This window comes from Lissotriton vulgaris, chromosome 2_1 (assembly GCF_964263255.1).
Source record: "Lissotriton vulgaris chromosome 2_1, aLisVul1.2, whole genome shotgun sequence".
Classification (NCBI taxonomy): Eukaryota; Metazoa; Chordata; class Amphibia; order Caudata; family Salamandridae; genus Lissotriton; species Lissotriton vulgaris.
The window spans coordinates 1,970,522,723-1,970,539,146 of NC_141687.1; the positions used below are offsets into that span (position 1 = coordinate 1,970,522,723).

Sequence of the window (16,424 nt, forward strand, 5' to 3'; positions counted from 1 at the left end):
AACACTAGTACATTAAAATGGGACACAGCTCTTATTATTGAACGCTAAGACATTACATTAATATGTATCACTCAAATGCGCTAAGCTAATTTTTTTGCTGCATCTCCTGCAGGAGCCACAAGGGGGCGCTCCTGCAAACTGCCTGTTCTTACTTCTGGTACAGCGCGGACCCCCGGCCCCGTCAAGAGATTGCTTCGTGGCAGCCTTTAATTCTGAAGCAGTCATATTTGTAGATGATTCTGCTCATTGTCCCCCTGCAGCTCGTCGACCCTGCATGTGCACCTGCAACCGGGCCTCAGGGAGGGGACCTCCTATTGATTAGTGATGCACTGCTCCCCAGGGCCGGGTTAATCATTAGCTCATGTGGAAGATTACATTATCGGCCCATTTATGTGCTCTATTAGCGCCCCCAGGGAGCTCTTGGGGGCTATCTTTAAAGGGAGGATAGAGTGGAATCTGCTGCAGAGACGGCGGCATCTGATTCATATCAGAAATCGATAGGACATGGAGCAAAGCCTGCCGGAGAGCTCCCTCCAAGGAGACTTTAAGTGGTGCAGGAGGGGCACCCTGTCTTTTTAAAACAAGACTGCACGACGTGAAACCGAAGGCTGAACATCGACACGCCCTTGGGACAGCGAGTCTACAGCGTGTCTTGCCCACGCTGCCTGCACACGCCAGTAGGCTCTGATTGGTTGACCAGGTCCACCAATCACAGTGCTTATTTGGTAGGTGCCACGAATTGGAGAGCAGACTGGCGCGTGCAGGCAGCGTGAGCAAGACACGCCGTAGACTTGCTGTCCCAAGGGCTGTAAAAAAATATATAGGGCGGTAACAAAAACCTTCTGCATACCAATCGCAACAAAGTTTTACATAAATATCAACATTGCCCAATTGAAAGCATGGGCAATAACAGAAGTCCCTCTACACAAAATACTGTACCCCAATAAGTCTTGCTACGCGAGCAGCGCATGCCCGCTGCAACGGTATGCGAGACCTAAAAACAACTCATGGACACATCAGCAAGGCTAATTGCACAAAGGCACGTATAATTCACTCTGGTTTAATCAAGCAAAGTAGCGTTGCTTACCCTTGGAAGCATCTTTCTTTTCTTTGGGCTTCACCACCTTGCCATTCATGGATCCCATTTTTTTTTTGTTAAAAAATTCTAGTGTGAAGACTTTTCAAATCAGGTGACTCTGCAGCATATGAGCAGCTACAGTACGTAATTAGTTTTCTTTTACCAACCGTTTTTCAAATTGCTTGGCTAGACCCTTTCTATGTCTAGGAGGGCTCTGCCAATATAAAGATATTAGTGTTCCCAGAAATACCTTCCCACTACACTAGTCCACCACCCCAAACTGGAGGTCCTGCCTGGTTCAAAGTGGTGCATGTCTCATTATTTGCATTGCCGGTCTATCACCCATTGGCCTGTAGTTTTAGACCAGCCAATCATTGCTGACATGACATTTGTGTGTGTTCCCTTAGTTTGCTTACTAAGCAGAATAAGCCTCTGGGAAGTTGGAGTACTAGAGGAAATAAAAAGGTGTGCTGTTGAACAGGAAAACGATAGTGAGTGGGCCATGAGATTGGTTATTTTGAGGTCTAGTAACTGAGTTACATGTGCGCGTGGTGTTCACTTTGCGTTATCCCCAGGCTCTCAATCTGCTTAATATCAAAACCACACCTGCCTTTGCAAGTTGGTTAATTTACTGCATTTGGCTCTGTAGACTCTGAAGTTTTATTTGAAAAAAAAAACACGCGCAAGGAATGTTATTTTAATTTAGTAGGAGCAGGCCGATATCCGAATGAAGTAGAGCTTATGATGCAGTATGGATAGCAGTGCTTGCTTTTTTGCCTTGCGAATTCAAATGAGTGTTTATCCATCTTCTAATTTATTAACCGAGAGGTATTCTGCCCTCCCCTTCTACTCCGAAAGGGAAACACTGCAGCAGTTTTTACAACTCCAGCAATGGCATGCTATATTTGCAAATTAAACACCCACTGCAAGTGTAAGATCTGCACATGTTCACCGGCAGCAGGGGCCCACCATGACTTGACGATATTAAAAATAATTTGGTAGGCAGGAATTGGGCTGCTTCAGCCACAGGTGGTGCAAAGCAGACCGCATTGCAATTGTCAGGTGACGGCCAGGTCTAACTTCAGCTCTTTAAAAGCGGTGCCCCGTGAAGGTGGCCTTACCGTTGTTGCTGTTGTGAGCATTTGGGCAGGAGAGTAATCCCTAGCGTCCATCCAGGCACAGATAATAACTTAAATAAGGTGCTGAGAGACACCACGAGTAGACTGCAGCTTCACCCAGTGGGAGAAGGCTAAGTATATCTTTCCCCTAATTAGGTCCTGCAGTGTTCAATTGCTAGCAGGCGGCAAACTCTGCTGCGGTCGGAGTAATGTGCATAACTCCACATTCTGCTTGGAGTGCACAAAATTCTGAGAATGCCGCCAGCCCACCCTTAGTATTAGTCTTGTTTTATAACAACCATTCCATAGTAGATAACCCTACATCGTATCGTATTGACCTTTTTATAGGTCTCAAACCTCAAATGTGTAAAGAGGTTTCATCCTCCTTAACCAGAAGAGGTTGCATGTTTAAAAAAAAAGAAAAAGTGGTGTCATCTCTGGTCTCCATTTCATGTAACAATGTTTGTGAAAACCACCTTTGCATTTACTTGTAGGCTGAAAATTGAATGAATACTTAGAACAGCAGTTCTATGGGTAAGATCTGAAGAACATTTATGGAATTTTGAAAAGAGCTATATATGTATGTGGGGGTCCTTGAGTGCTTGTTGAGAAGGAGCTGGTTAGCTTGGTCACATCCGTTCCTTCTCCAAGATCTGCTGAAAATATTTTGATACTCTAAAGTGGGATCTTTATCTAAATGGAATCACTCATTTTCTTCCATATTATTTTATCCATTGCCAGAATGAATCCACTCCATTACAACTATGGAACCATCTGTATCTGCAATTCTAATGACCGTACCAGCCAGGATTTGCTTTCAGGGGTCTGTTTTATTTTTGAACGTTTAGTTGTGTAAGATCTTTTAATATCATTGGACAAAAGGCTGCAGTACTGGGATTCAAAGGTGGACTGAATTCTGGAATTAAATACCTTCTATTGAGGGGTGGAGGCAATGTTCACGTGCTGCAGGGAAACCTGCTTGCTTGGCTGAAGCAAGGGTACAACTGAGCATGGCTACATTGGGATAGTCACTGGTGTACCATGGGTCCCTCTGTATTTCCTAAAGGCCTGCTGTGCGGATAAGGCTGGGAGGATATATTCAAGATGACAGTAGCATAGGTAGTGGATGGCAGCCATTTTTAACCCTGTGGGGCCAGAAGTGATCATAGGCTCAAACTAATATTTCCGCATGGCCTGTGGATTCTCTCTCCATGGCAGATGACCATAGTGCAATGGGGAATCTCAGTAGGAGCAGCCTCTGAGCACTGATCCAGGTACCACAGCAGGAGCAAACCCCTGACCTTCTCTCTAATACTGCGCACGCACCAAAATGGAGATACCTGGGCCATCCAATGGCACCTTGGAATGAAGCAGTGCATTGAGGGGGTTTGCACACTAAGGTCTACCAGAAGAGTCAGAGGAAATTTTTTAATCTTGTGAGAGTGACCTGTCTGCTGGAATAGGGGGATGCAGAGGACGATGATCCAATGTGATTTGTTTCCAGTTCCCCAAGGGATCAAAACTGTTGCTGTAGCAGTGACTGGGTGGGAACAGCCAGTGAAGACCATTTTAGGCAGTGTGTAACTTGGGAGCCCCCCCTCCCTGGAGAACATGATATTGTATCTTGGTTTCTGTTTGAGAGATGAATTGGTAATCTGAAACTCTGTGTGATTGAGCTGATGGACTGTGCTGGTCCCTTATATCCTGGAGGATTTGTGGTCCCGCCTGGGTCATTTGGCAGTTCCGGTGGCGTACCTCAGCTCTGTAAGGCAGTCATAGTAGGTGAGAAATTGACTGCTGTGGAATGGAGATGAGATGTCATTCAATTGAGTGACTTTGGAGAAGTTCAAGCTTTTTGCATTGAGGGGCTTTCTGAACTCCAAAGAGATCAAATACAGGTTGTGTTATGCATTTCCATGTTTGGCAGATCCTCTAATTGTGCTGTCATTCATGGGGACCTGTGGAATTCTAGGATTACAAGAATAAAGAGTAGCCTGAAGACAGCGTTCACTTCACTACTCATGTACATCAAGCAGTCATGGCAGTAAGGTAGGAGAATGTGGCATATTAGGGGAGTTTAAGGAGTTGAATAACAGCTTCAATGGGTTAGTTCAGGAATGTTCTAAAATGAATAAACTTTTAGGATGAGCAGTGATGCTTGCTGCCAAAAGGTAGAGATGCAAGGGATTGGTCTGTCTAGAAGATGCACTTTATTTCCAGGCTTAGAACCCAATGATCTAGGGCCAGCGATTTGCCTAGCAAAGTCTTAAAATCCTAGATCTTCATCCATGCGGCCGAATGGGGGTTAGAGGTGGACTTTAACATGTTATCCATCTTGATCTTCAATATTACTTGTTTTGTTGGTGGTTGTAAGAATTTGGGTTATTGGTTGGGGGGTGGGTTATCCTTCTGAAGCAACGACAATCCTTGTCAGGATGAACCAAATCATTCACTAAATTAACCTTTGCTTAACCCTATGGTAGCTTGGCCCCAAAGCAGTCAGGCGTAACTTGGAGGCACTGAGTAAAGTATTTATGCAGCACACAAACCTCAATGAAGTGAAAACACAACACACACAAAATAGTCTAATTTTATAAATTAAATAAAATAAGAGCATAACACAAATCCAATCAGTAGAACCAATGACATGCAATTTCACCAGTTTAGTTGAGTATAGCATCTAAAAGCACCACTCGGTCATCTAGTCATGCTAGTAAGGGGGAAAGTCACAAGTTCAGGCTTACCGCGATGATGCTTGGGCCGGACACAGGTACAAGGTTAGGCCTTCTGGACAATTCTTGCTAGACTTTGACAAGGTATCTTTTTCGGTTTGCAGAAGATGGGACCACGAGGGGCAGTCCAGGCGTCAGACGGTCGGTGCTGTAATGCAAAGTTCCAGTCTGGCATCAGACTGTCGTTGCTGGAGGAACTTCACGTTGGCAGTCAGTATGGCCTATTGTTGCTGTAAAATGAAGGGCAGATTTGACGTCGTTGGTCATTGCTGGTGGTTGGTGTAGTGTAGTGTAAAGAGTCTGATTCACTGGAGCTTTGTTGTTTGCTATCATTGTAGGTGGCAGTCTCTGCATGCACTCGCCCATTTGCAGTTGCGAAAAGCCCATAACTTCAGGATTTCTATCTTACTTTAGGAGGACTGCACTCTGATGCGTCAAAGGTCCAAGACCCGGGAGGCACCTCTTGAGGATCAGGGTCTTCTCTAGCAGAGGCCAGCATGAGGTAGGCAGGATTAGGCAGCTTTAGTTGCAGGGAGTCTTCTGGCGCTTGTAGTGTCCCTGTCACACAGAACAGGCCACTGTTCAGCCACTGACCCATGGAGTCACTCTGGAAGTCCTGTGTTCAAGGATATGTTCCTATTGTCTTCAAGAAGCAAGGCAGATCTCAAGCAGCACAGATGTCCTCTGGTAGTAGCAGGGTGGTCCTCTGGTAGTAGCAGGGTGGTCCTCTGGGAGTAGCAGGGCGGTCCTCTGGGAGTAGCAGGGCAGTCCTCTGGGAGTAGCAGGGCGGTCCTCTGGGAGTAGCAGGGCGGTCCTCTGGGAGTAGCAGGGCGGTCCTCTGGGAGTAGCAGGGCGGTCCTCTGGGAGTAGCAGGGCGGTCCTCTGGGAGTAGCAGGGCGGTCCTCTGGGAGTAGCAGGGCGGTCCTCTGGGAGTAGCAGGGCGGTCCTCTGGGAGTAGCAGGGCGGTCCTCTGGGAGTAGCAGGGCGGTCCTCTGGGAGTAGCAGGGCGGTCCTCTGGGAGTAGCAGGGCGGTCCTCTTGAGAAACCAGGCAGGCATCAAGCAGCAAGACAGTTCTTCTGAAGTCTTCGACAGATCCAGGCGTGTACCAAAGAGTTGCTCTAGGGGTGTAATATTTATGTCCAATGGCAGCCTTTGAAGGTGGGTAACCTTCTAGGTTACCCACCTTCAAAGTATACCCTCTGGTTATGGGATTTTACTTCCTTCCCCTGCCCAGACTCCAAGTTGTCGAGTGTAACAATAGGCTGGTCCTTTGTGAATGTGCTGAAGGCCATTTGGGATGTGAGGGGGCCTTTTTGCACTAAGAAATAGTGTTAAATGTAGACTTACCGAAATTTTTTTAACTTGTCACACCACACCAGTGGTAGAATTGGATAGTAAATCTGTACTGTTGAACCTGTTTAAGGACAATTTCTTTCCCTCACAAACCCCTGTTCTCCGAGAGTTGGATAGTCTTTCAACGGCCCATTGCTTCTCCTAACCATGCCATTTGTTTGAGGAGGAAATAAAGCACATCTTTTGTGAGTGATGCCTCTTGCAATCTTAGAAGTCCATCATAGCTTTAGACTTCAATTGTACGCCACTGTCTGTCAACAAGCACTCAGTATTAATCTCCCTGGTACAAATTCCAGTTAAAAACGTAATAACTGAGGAACTAAAAATGTATTGTACAATTGTCACCTCAGGCCAACTCCAAAAGCATGTCTGTAAGAATAAACAAATATAGGCTCCATCTCGTTGAAGACAAAGATCCAACAATATCAAATGGAATTTCTTCCCAAGGATTATCATGTTTTCTACACACTATGGGTGCAATTCTTTGTAGTTATCACTCAGCCTACACTCCCTTTCAAACCTTTCTGCTTGGTGATCCTTCCCAGGGCACCAGTAAGAGGATCAACTTGTCTTTAGTTTTGCTTATGCTTTGATGTCCCTCATGACTGGAGCCCACAACCTTCCTCTCGCCCCTCCTAGAGCCACCAGTCTGGTACCTTTGAACAGCACTCAGTCTTTCGCTGAGAGCTCATAAAAGATCTTGCTACACCACTTACTATCACCTTCCAAATTGATTTTATTTCAACCTTTTGAAATCAGCAAAGAAACTTTTTCCATCTTCTTCACCCAGTTGTCATGTGAAATGTAACCCAACTCAGTGGCACATAGTCAGAAATTCATCCTCCTCCAAAAAAAGTCTCTAACTTTAGATGAAGGCATGAATAGACACCAACCTTGAAAGTCAGCTGCTGTATCAGCAACTCCGGGTACATACTGGCCCTCAAAATGATAATCTTGCAGAGCAATTATCCACGTGCAAATCTGGGAAGAAATTCCATCCAGACTTTTCTTAACTAACAGTGATTAGTTTGTGATCAGAATGTACCATGAATTTTGTACCCCTTAAAAATTGCATAAGCTTACTTATAGCCCAAAAGACTGCCAAAGCTTCTTTCTCAATTGTAGAGGGCCTACTCTCCTTCTCCCAGGCTCAGTCAAATGCGACGGTCGGTTCTTGATCTTGAATTTATGTATGAACCACTCCCAAAACATTCCCACTAGCATCTCTACTGATGTAACGAGGTAGCCCAGGAACCAACCCTTCAAGAATTAAACATTGACCAAAATTCCTTGCTAAGTTTAAATTTTTTCAAACTCCTCATCCCAATTAAATAGCAGACCTTTTCTGAAAAGTATAGTTTAAATTTGTGCCATGCGCGAGAAAAGCTTAACCTTCTTTCTTACAAGGTGAAGATACATTTAAAATGTAAATGTTTTTTTACTTGCTCCTGGAGAAAAATTGGTATGGTCCTTTACAAGTAACAGGACTAACATTTGTTTTGATACAGATGTGTGCATATAACCCTTTAAACGATCTACTTTATCCGAAAAAACGTCTGGGAAGTCTTTGAGCAACAAGGTTGGACAGAAACTGACTTAATTTTGTGCACCACAACATGAGAAGTATTGCGATCTAAATAAATGACCAATAGCTTTTGATATGGCCAGTTTAAAACGGTGTCACCTTGTACAGGGACATCAATCTTTCCCTTGGTGTGATTACCTCTAAATTCAATGTCTGCTGCCACATACTCCATGAAATCAGTACGTTTTCCACCATAGCTAAATGGGAAAACATCAGGGAAATGCATTACTATTTTCTCTTTGAAGAAGCCAGTAAAATCATGGTCTGATATTAGAGAGAGGTGAGTTCCAGAATCTATCATCGTGCTAACAATTACATCATCCAAGGAAACCAAATCTGAAGGGCGTTCACGTGCAGTTTTCTCAATCATGTTAATGTGGTCAGAAATCTGAAAAACAATAGCTTCATTTTCTGAATCCACTACATTTTTTTTTTTTTAATCCTTTATTTGAGCAAAAACCATTCAGTGGTGTACATACAGATCGGGTACAAGATTAAAAGGCACAATGCTGGATTCAAATATTAAAGGAAAACGTTCTTCACTCTGGGCAGTATACATTGCAATCAGGGATACTGGTCAACATATAAGGCAGGTAGCATTGCACAACAGCGTTACAGGTCATAAAAGGGGGGAATAGTACAGCCGATAGGGTCCCAGCATAGTGTAGCACACAATGCACATCATCAGTAGAGAACGATAACCATCAGTTAGCAGGTATCCTTGGAAGGCACATGGTAATCGTGACATAGTAGACAGCAGTAGTCCATCACAACTTCAGATTTCAGCCAACAGTACTCATCACATATAGAGCACGGCATTACGGATTATACAAAGCACACATTAATAGTGCATGCCAATCAATCACGGCAATACAGATTCAGCAAAAAAGGACAGCCCTCACACCAGGCCACCATGACCCTCACCATACGAGTCTGCATGCTGTGCAGCTCTGGTCAGCCAGTAAACCTGCAGCGGGCTCCAGAAGTCCTTAGGCCTGCACCGCACAGGCATCATGTCAGCATATACATTATATTGATCTTGACAATACATCATATCGTCCAGCCAGTCCTTAGATTTCGGAGCCCTGCCTCTTCCCCACCTACAGGCTATCCTTCTTTTCGCTAGCAGTAAAGCCACATCTGCAAAACCTGCGATAAGGTACCGGCACTTCCTTCGTGTATCCCAACAGCATCACCATGGGATCAAATGTCACCGCCTCCTCAGTCATGATTTGTAGGGCATCGTGAACCTGAACCCAATAGTCTCGTATCGCACTGCACTCCCATGCCAAATGAAGAAAGCTAGCCTCCTCCGCCCGACAACGAGCACATCTATCATCCTCCGCCAGAGTTTCCTAGCTGGAGTGTAGTAAAACCTCTGTACAAATTTATAATGTATTATCTTCAGCCGGCAGCTAGATGATATACTGGCAGTAACGCCACAACAATAGGGCCATTGCTCGTCAGGAATATCGATGCCAAGCTCAAGAGTCCACCGTTCACACGCATGACTAGCTGGCACCTCTCGTTGTGCCCTAATGGTGTTGTACAACTTCGAGACCAGATGTCGACCATCAGACACCAGTAAAGCATGTAGCGGCAAAGCTACCCCAGGTTCACCCGGGAACTGAGGCAGCAAAGCACGGAGCCCCTGCCGAAGCCGCACGGAGTAAACATCTAAGGGAGAGGGATTTTCCTCACGGAAGAATTGATCTCTCGCATGAAAATTACCTTCAAGAAACCGATCCCCCCCATGTGAATATCTTGTTCCGTTTACACATGTTTTGGAATCCTGTTTCCCGTAGCAGTGACAATGTAGGGTGATACACAAGCGGCAGCGCCGGTGAGTAAAGCAACTTTAGTCCCAAAGCCTTCGCAATACGATTCCATGCATCTATCGTGCACGTTACCGTGGTGGGCTGTGTATCCACATCACTGACTCTCCCCAGTACCATACCATCAAGTGGGAGGGGATGAACAATCCATTCCTCAGCCGCTATCTGCGGCATAAACGGCGTGGGCCGCATCCAATGATAGGCATAGTGCGCCTGAGCACTCAAATAGTATACCTCGAAATCCAGGACATCAAACCCCCCTTTGTCATAAGGTAATGTTAAAGTGGACCACTTCAACCGCGGTTGCTTGCCCCCCCAGAACAATCTAAGGAGTTCCGACCTAAGGCTTTTAAAAAAATATGCGCCGGGGTGATATGGAATATTTTGGAACAGATACAAGAAGCGTGGGGGTACCACCATTTTCACCAATGAGGCTCTACCCGCCATAGAAAGCGGCAAGGACATCCATCGCGTAACATTGTCAGCCAACTTGGTGATAGCAACACCGTAATTGAGCCTAATCGTCTCTTCCCTATCAAGTGAAATCACAATACCTAAATAGCGAAGATCAGTGTCGCACCACTCTAGGGGGTAATCCAGCGGAAACCTCTCAACAGCCGCAGTAAGCGGGAAGAATTGAGATTTTTTCCAGTTCATGTGTATGCCAGATATCCCGCCAAAAACGAGAAGCTCCCGCAATATCGGGTTGAGATTCGCCTGCGGGTCCTTCGCATATACGGTGATGTCTGCATAAAGTGATACCCCTATTTGGCGTTGGAAGCAATTAAACGCACTATGTTTATGCAATTGCCGGATTCGACAAGCCAGCAGCTCTATGGCAATAGCAAATCAGAGTGGGGAAAGAGGCCAGCCCTGCCTAGTACCTCTCGTTATAGGCAATTGAGGGGAGAGAATTCCATTAACTAACACTCTGGCTACGGGTTGGGTGTACAATATTTTCACCCATGAAATAAATATTTTAAGAAAGCCCATTCTACACAGTATATCGATGAGGTAATTCCATTCCACCGAGTCGAATGCTTTCGTAGCATCCAGAAAAACTGCGGCAACAGGGATTTCAGCAGCTATAGTCGAAAGCAAAGAGAAGAGAGTACGAAGATTATGGGAGGTCGTGCGCCCCAGCACGAAGCCGGACTGATCCGGCAGCACTATAGTGGGCATAAGCAAAGATAGCCGCGACGCTAGGACTTTCGCTAAAATTTTTGCGTCGCAATTAAGCAGCGATAGGGGACGATAGGAATCTGTGTCCAGGGGATCCTTGCCAGGCTTTAGTAGGGACGTATTCGCCACCTCCCTCATGGATCCCCGCAGAATCCCTACCTCCAGGGACTCCTCAAAGACCTCTTTAAGCGCCGGGGCCATAATATCAACATAACATTTGTAGAACTCGGCAGGGAGTCCGTCCAACCCCGTCGCCTTCCCATTATTCAGAGACATTATGGCGTCTCTGATTTCCTCCACTTCCAGGGGTCCACCAAGAAATGCCCTATGGCCATCAGATAGCCAACACAATGCAAGATCGTCAAGAAAGCCCCCATACCTGACCTCCCCCGTCTGTTGTGTAGTGGATAGTTGTTCATAGTGGTACATGAAGGCCTTCTGAATCCCCGTCGCATCCTGACACCAGGTGCCATCTTTTAGTACCAGTTCTAGGACCCCAGTGCTAAAACGTGGGTCTCGTGAGTGCAGCAAGTACCTTACCCGGTCTTTCACCCTCACAGTATTTCCTTGCAGTCCAATACTTCCCTCTATACTTCACTTCCCTAGCAGCCTCCTCTTCAAAGTCCGACAGTTTGCCCCTAAACTGATGGCTGAGCTCCGGGTCCGAATCAGCAATCATCCTATTTTCTAACTCTTTTAAGTCGGCCTCCAATTTCGTAATGGTCTTAACAATATCTGAGTACCCCACAGCTTTTGGAGATTGTAACCCCCCGAATTGTCACCTTAAATGCCTCCCAAATCATTTCCACACTGTCCACTGAACCCTTATTCCTGGGAAAGAACGCCTCTATTTCCTCCCCAAGTTCTGCCTTGAAGATGGGATCTAACAGTACTGAGGGAAATAATCTCCAGGGGGGTCGCGGCTTATTGAGACCCGGCATCGACACAACAACCCTAACCGGGCAGTGATCTGAGTAGGTTCTGGGGAGATGTTCCACTCTGTGTAACCCCACGGCAAGCCCACGTGACAGAAAAATATAATCCAACCGCACCCAAGTGCGTGCATGTGTCGTGAAGTGCGTGCCCTCCCTGCCGTCAGGATGGGTAATCCTCCAACTATCCACCAACCCTGCTTCCTCTAGAATGCCCCGCAATACATCCCTCACTTGAGTGTTATATTGATGGCTCCCGTCAGACCTATCCTCCACAGATCTCAGCGCTGTGTTAAAATCACCGCCCCATATAACATGCCTGGCGTCCACAGCAATGACGTGGCCCTAGAGCGTAAGAAAGTCAGGCGTGTCCACATTAGGCACATAACAGTTCACAAGCACAACAGTATCCAAACCAATTCTTCCCCACAATATCACATACCGCCCATCAGGATCCACTCACCCCTAGCTCCTGGAAATTAAGCGTTTTCTTAATCAACACAGCAGTCCCACGAGCATAGGACGAGTATGATGAAAATTTCCGAATGGTGGCCCAATGACTAGCAAATTTAGGGTCATGCTTTGGGCGTAGATGCGTCTCCTGTAGGAAAGCGATCTGCACCTGATGTCTATCTAAGTATGCCAGCACATTCCTACACTTTCTGGCATCATTAAGACCCCGCACATTCCAGGACATAATCGATATTTTATCCAGAGCACCATCAGCCATTATCTGTGTGAAAGACCATCAACACAGACACACCCACGCGCCAAAGTCTCCTCCCAGGCGAAGAACAGCGTAGTAGAAAAACATTATGCATTCTCATCCGCACCCAATCTACACCATAAACACCCCTCTTACTCCCTCCCCCTCAACTCGACAATCCCCACCCAACACACACCAGCTACACACTGCCGCATAACACAAGGCCGGAATCAAGAACAATGCAATCACTGCAGGGTCCTTAGGGCAAGTACCCACATCAGACCAAACACTAGGCACCCAACAGCGCCCCACCACCCTCTGGCAACAGGGTCGGGTTCGAGCGCCAGGCACAAGACCATCCCACAGCACATCATAATAAGAGAGGCCTGTCAAGGCACAAGTATGTTCAAACCCTCGGTCCAAAGATGCAGTCACATCCATAGCAGTGCAGCAAACGGTAAAACAGCTAAAAACAGTCCCAAGGGACCATCGCACATCAGTACAAGTGCATCCCCCCACCACCCACCTGAGCAACCCCAACCTGCCAGGACCCCATGTCCCCCCCCCCCCACCCACAGCAAAACCCACCCAACTAAACATTTGCATTAGAAACACCAAGTTCAGTGGGGAATACCCTTCAGGGTGTAACCTAGAGGCGCACATATCCACCCCCCACACCTTGCCTTTGACCCTCACGTCACAACTAAGCACGGCCCAGGTAGTGGGGGGGGTTACCTGGAGTACATTACCACCATAGTCCAACGCTCTCCCAACATCCTTCATCAGCATGCAAGAAAGCCATCTCGCAGTTCTCCACAGCGGAATCAGATAGCAAAAATGAGAAGGAAAAAATGCGGGTACTGCGGCGTAGCCCCAGAAGTCCAAGTTACAAACGTAGACCAGTCAGCAGTCGGCATCACTCATCTTCATTGGCTGAGTGGAATCCTTCCTGACCCTCATCTCCATGTCGTCGGTCTGCAGCACGTTCCCTCCTGAGTCGCTTCACAAAGTCCTCCGCCTGTTGCGGGTTCGTAAAGAAGTGCTGTTTCGCCTGATGCGTCACTCTCAACTTCGCAGGATACAATAGGGCATAGTCCACCTGCAGCTCCCTAAGCTTCTTCTTGACATCTAGGAACGTACGCCTTTGTTCCTGCACCACAGGCGTGAAGTCCGGATAGATGGAAAAGTTGACCCCGTCATAAGAGTGTACGGGCGGTGCGAGCCGCACGTAGTGTCGTGTCTCAATCCCGATTGTTCAGGAGACGGGCGATGATCAGTCGTGGCAGCGTTCCAGTGGCAGGCCATGGCCCAATAAATTGCTTAGAGAAGAGCTCCGAGCCAATCGCGCCGATCAGAATCTTTTCCACATAGGTCTCCATCCTACCCACATTGGTCGTCTCCGGTACACCTACCACGCGTAGATTATTGCGCCGACTTCTGGCTTCCAACTCCTCATTCTTTGCAGCAATGACCCGGAGCACATTGTCCATACGCGCCAGTTGTGTTGTGTGGGTAGCCGCCGTATCATCATGGTCAGAAATACGCTGCTCTGCCGCTGTGATGCGCTCCTCATGAACGTCCATCTTTTGCACCACAGCATCCATCCGTGAAGACAGTTTATCCACCTTGTCCACTATAGTAGCAAACCCCTGTCTCATTTCTTGCATCATTTGCTGAAAGTCAGGGGTAACATGTTGGGGTATAGCGTCAGTTACAGCAGGGGGGGAGCGGGAGCTCCCCACATCTTGCGCAAGGCGCGAACCTCTCTTGGCCGCCCTCGAATCAAAGGACCGCTTCGGCTATTAGTTGTCCAGTTTACCCATATCCAATTGCCTGCGGCCGTTCACGGCAAGCACTGGGGTATTGAGGATGCACAAATCCGCCAGCAACCACAAGGCAGCGCAGGCCAAAAGGAGCCCCCCCTTCGTCTACTCAGTACTCACTGTCCTTAGGAGGCTCAAGGAACGCCACAGCATGCAGGTACCACCACCCTCACAGACGGAGCGTCCAATCCACAGCGCAGTCCAGGGGCAACAGAAGGATGGGGGTCGCAATCAACATCAGCAGGCTCGCACGCACGCCTCCAACATCAGAAGGAGACCACCAGCACTGTGGTTCAGCAGTCGAATAGCAAGCACGCCAATCCTCCTCCGCAGCCCGCTCCACAGGTGGCAGATAGAGAAAGCTCAGGGTTATAAACTGTACATCCTAAGCACCAGCACTTCATCCAGCAGGCCCATCAGGCGAGATAGTGCCCCGCAGCATCGCCGCAGCACCCCCAGTCGAGGCGAGAAAAAGCGAAAATACAGCAGTATGCACCTTCCTCCATAGGCCAACTGTGTCCTCCGCTAGCTCCGGTAACTGAGGCCGAGAATGGTACCCTCCGTGGTGAGCGTCCCCGGACTCACGCAGTCCACAAGTATAGGTGCTCCAAGTCACAGCGGTCCTGCACCAGGAGCACACGGAAATGCAGTCCTGCACAGAGCGGTCCCAGTGTAGACAAGGAACATATAAATGTAATTCATATGAATTATTCAAAAACAATTATTTTGATCCACAAAGTTTTATTCACTGTGGGATCCAGTGTAATGAATACACGTAGCATAGCAAACAGTCAACTGTATTGGAGGTCATACAGTGCCCCGGGAGGGAGAGGAGAAGTGATAGTGGAGAGGTAGGGGAGTGGAGGGATTGTGTGACAGTAAAATCAACAATTCAAAAAACTTTTCATGCTATAATTCGTATAGCAACAGCTGCCATGAAAAACGGCGACATTATTTACGGAAAGGCATACAACACAAAGTACAGTGTATAAACAAATATTGGCGTGTGGTTGCCGCAATTGGAAAAACCGTCGACGTTTCGACCCTCTGAAACTGCAGGAAAAGTTAACCTTGCTGCGGGGTCTTCATCAGGACCAGGGGGGGGGGGCAAGGAACCTAATGAAACGGGTATAATAGACTAAAGTTAGAGGGTTGCTACTCCAGCCTCTAATTATCACATAGGTAGATATGAGCGTTGGACACCATCCTAATTAAAGTCTTTAGATGATAGCATTGGGAATTTAATACAAATCGAGAGTAAATTATAGAAAATACCAGAGTTTGGTCACGTCCAGAACATGGAATAGAGTCTGAGCCCAGTTAAGTGCAAAGGTCCAAGCGCCTGAGTGGGGAAACCGGCACGGTACAAGACGGCCAACCACTCACACAGTGAGGTATACATTGAATGAGATTACCAAGAGGAGAGAACTTAGACTAAAATTAAAGAGGGGGTCATGAAGGAGCCTAAATATTAGTTAAGTTACGGCTAACATCTAAAACAGCGTGAGTCCAAGATTTATAATGAAAAACATACCACAGGGCCAAAAGTCCTCCGTGTGGTCTTGTAGTTAATTAAGGCAATGATGGTTGTAAATCTGCACCTAAGGTAATGAGCATAGACTGATTAGAGGGACACTCACAAGAGAGTCAAAGCGTTAACCGGTTGGGTACAGAGAGGTAATGCTTACCGATAGCAGCGTCATGCACTCAATCGGTATTCGGTAGATTCAGACATCATAGGGAATTGATCCAAAGTTCGTCTGATGGGGTAAAACAATGGGGTCATGAGACAATTCACTAGCGAACGATTCAGGGCGGAGGGTGGAACAGGAGGGGAGTTATACTCACTAGGTAAGAGTTAATCTGGGAGCTCCGTACGAGGGCAGCCGATGAGTGCTGCGTTTCCTGGTTTGGTGAAATAGTCATGGTAACGGATCACGTGGTGATCGTGAGAATCGTGAAACGAGAAGAAAGACTATCAGTCTCGTCAATGATTAGTGAAACTGAGATGCGCTTAGGTAGATTTGAGGAGTTAGGCATAACAACCGTCCACTATATTGTCATACGTAAATAAATAAA

General features: G+C 47.0%; 1 protein-coding gene across 1 annotated transcript in view; it reads left to right on the top strand.

Moving 5' to 3' along the window:
- Nucleotides 1-16,424, top strand: part of LOC147733581 (protein regulator of cytokinesis 1-like) — an 863,550-nt gene that overhangs the window by 377,829 nt on the left and 469,297 nt on the right. The window lies entirely within an intron of this gene.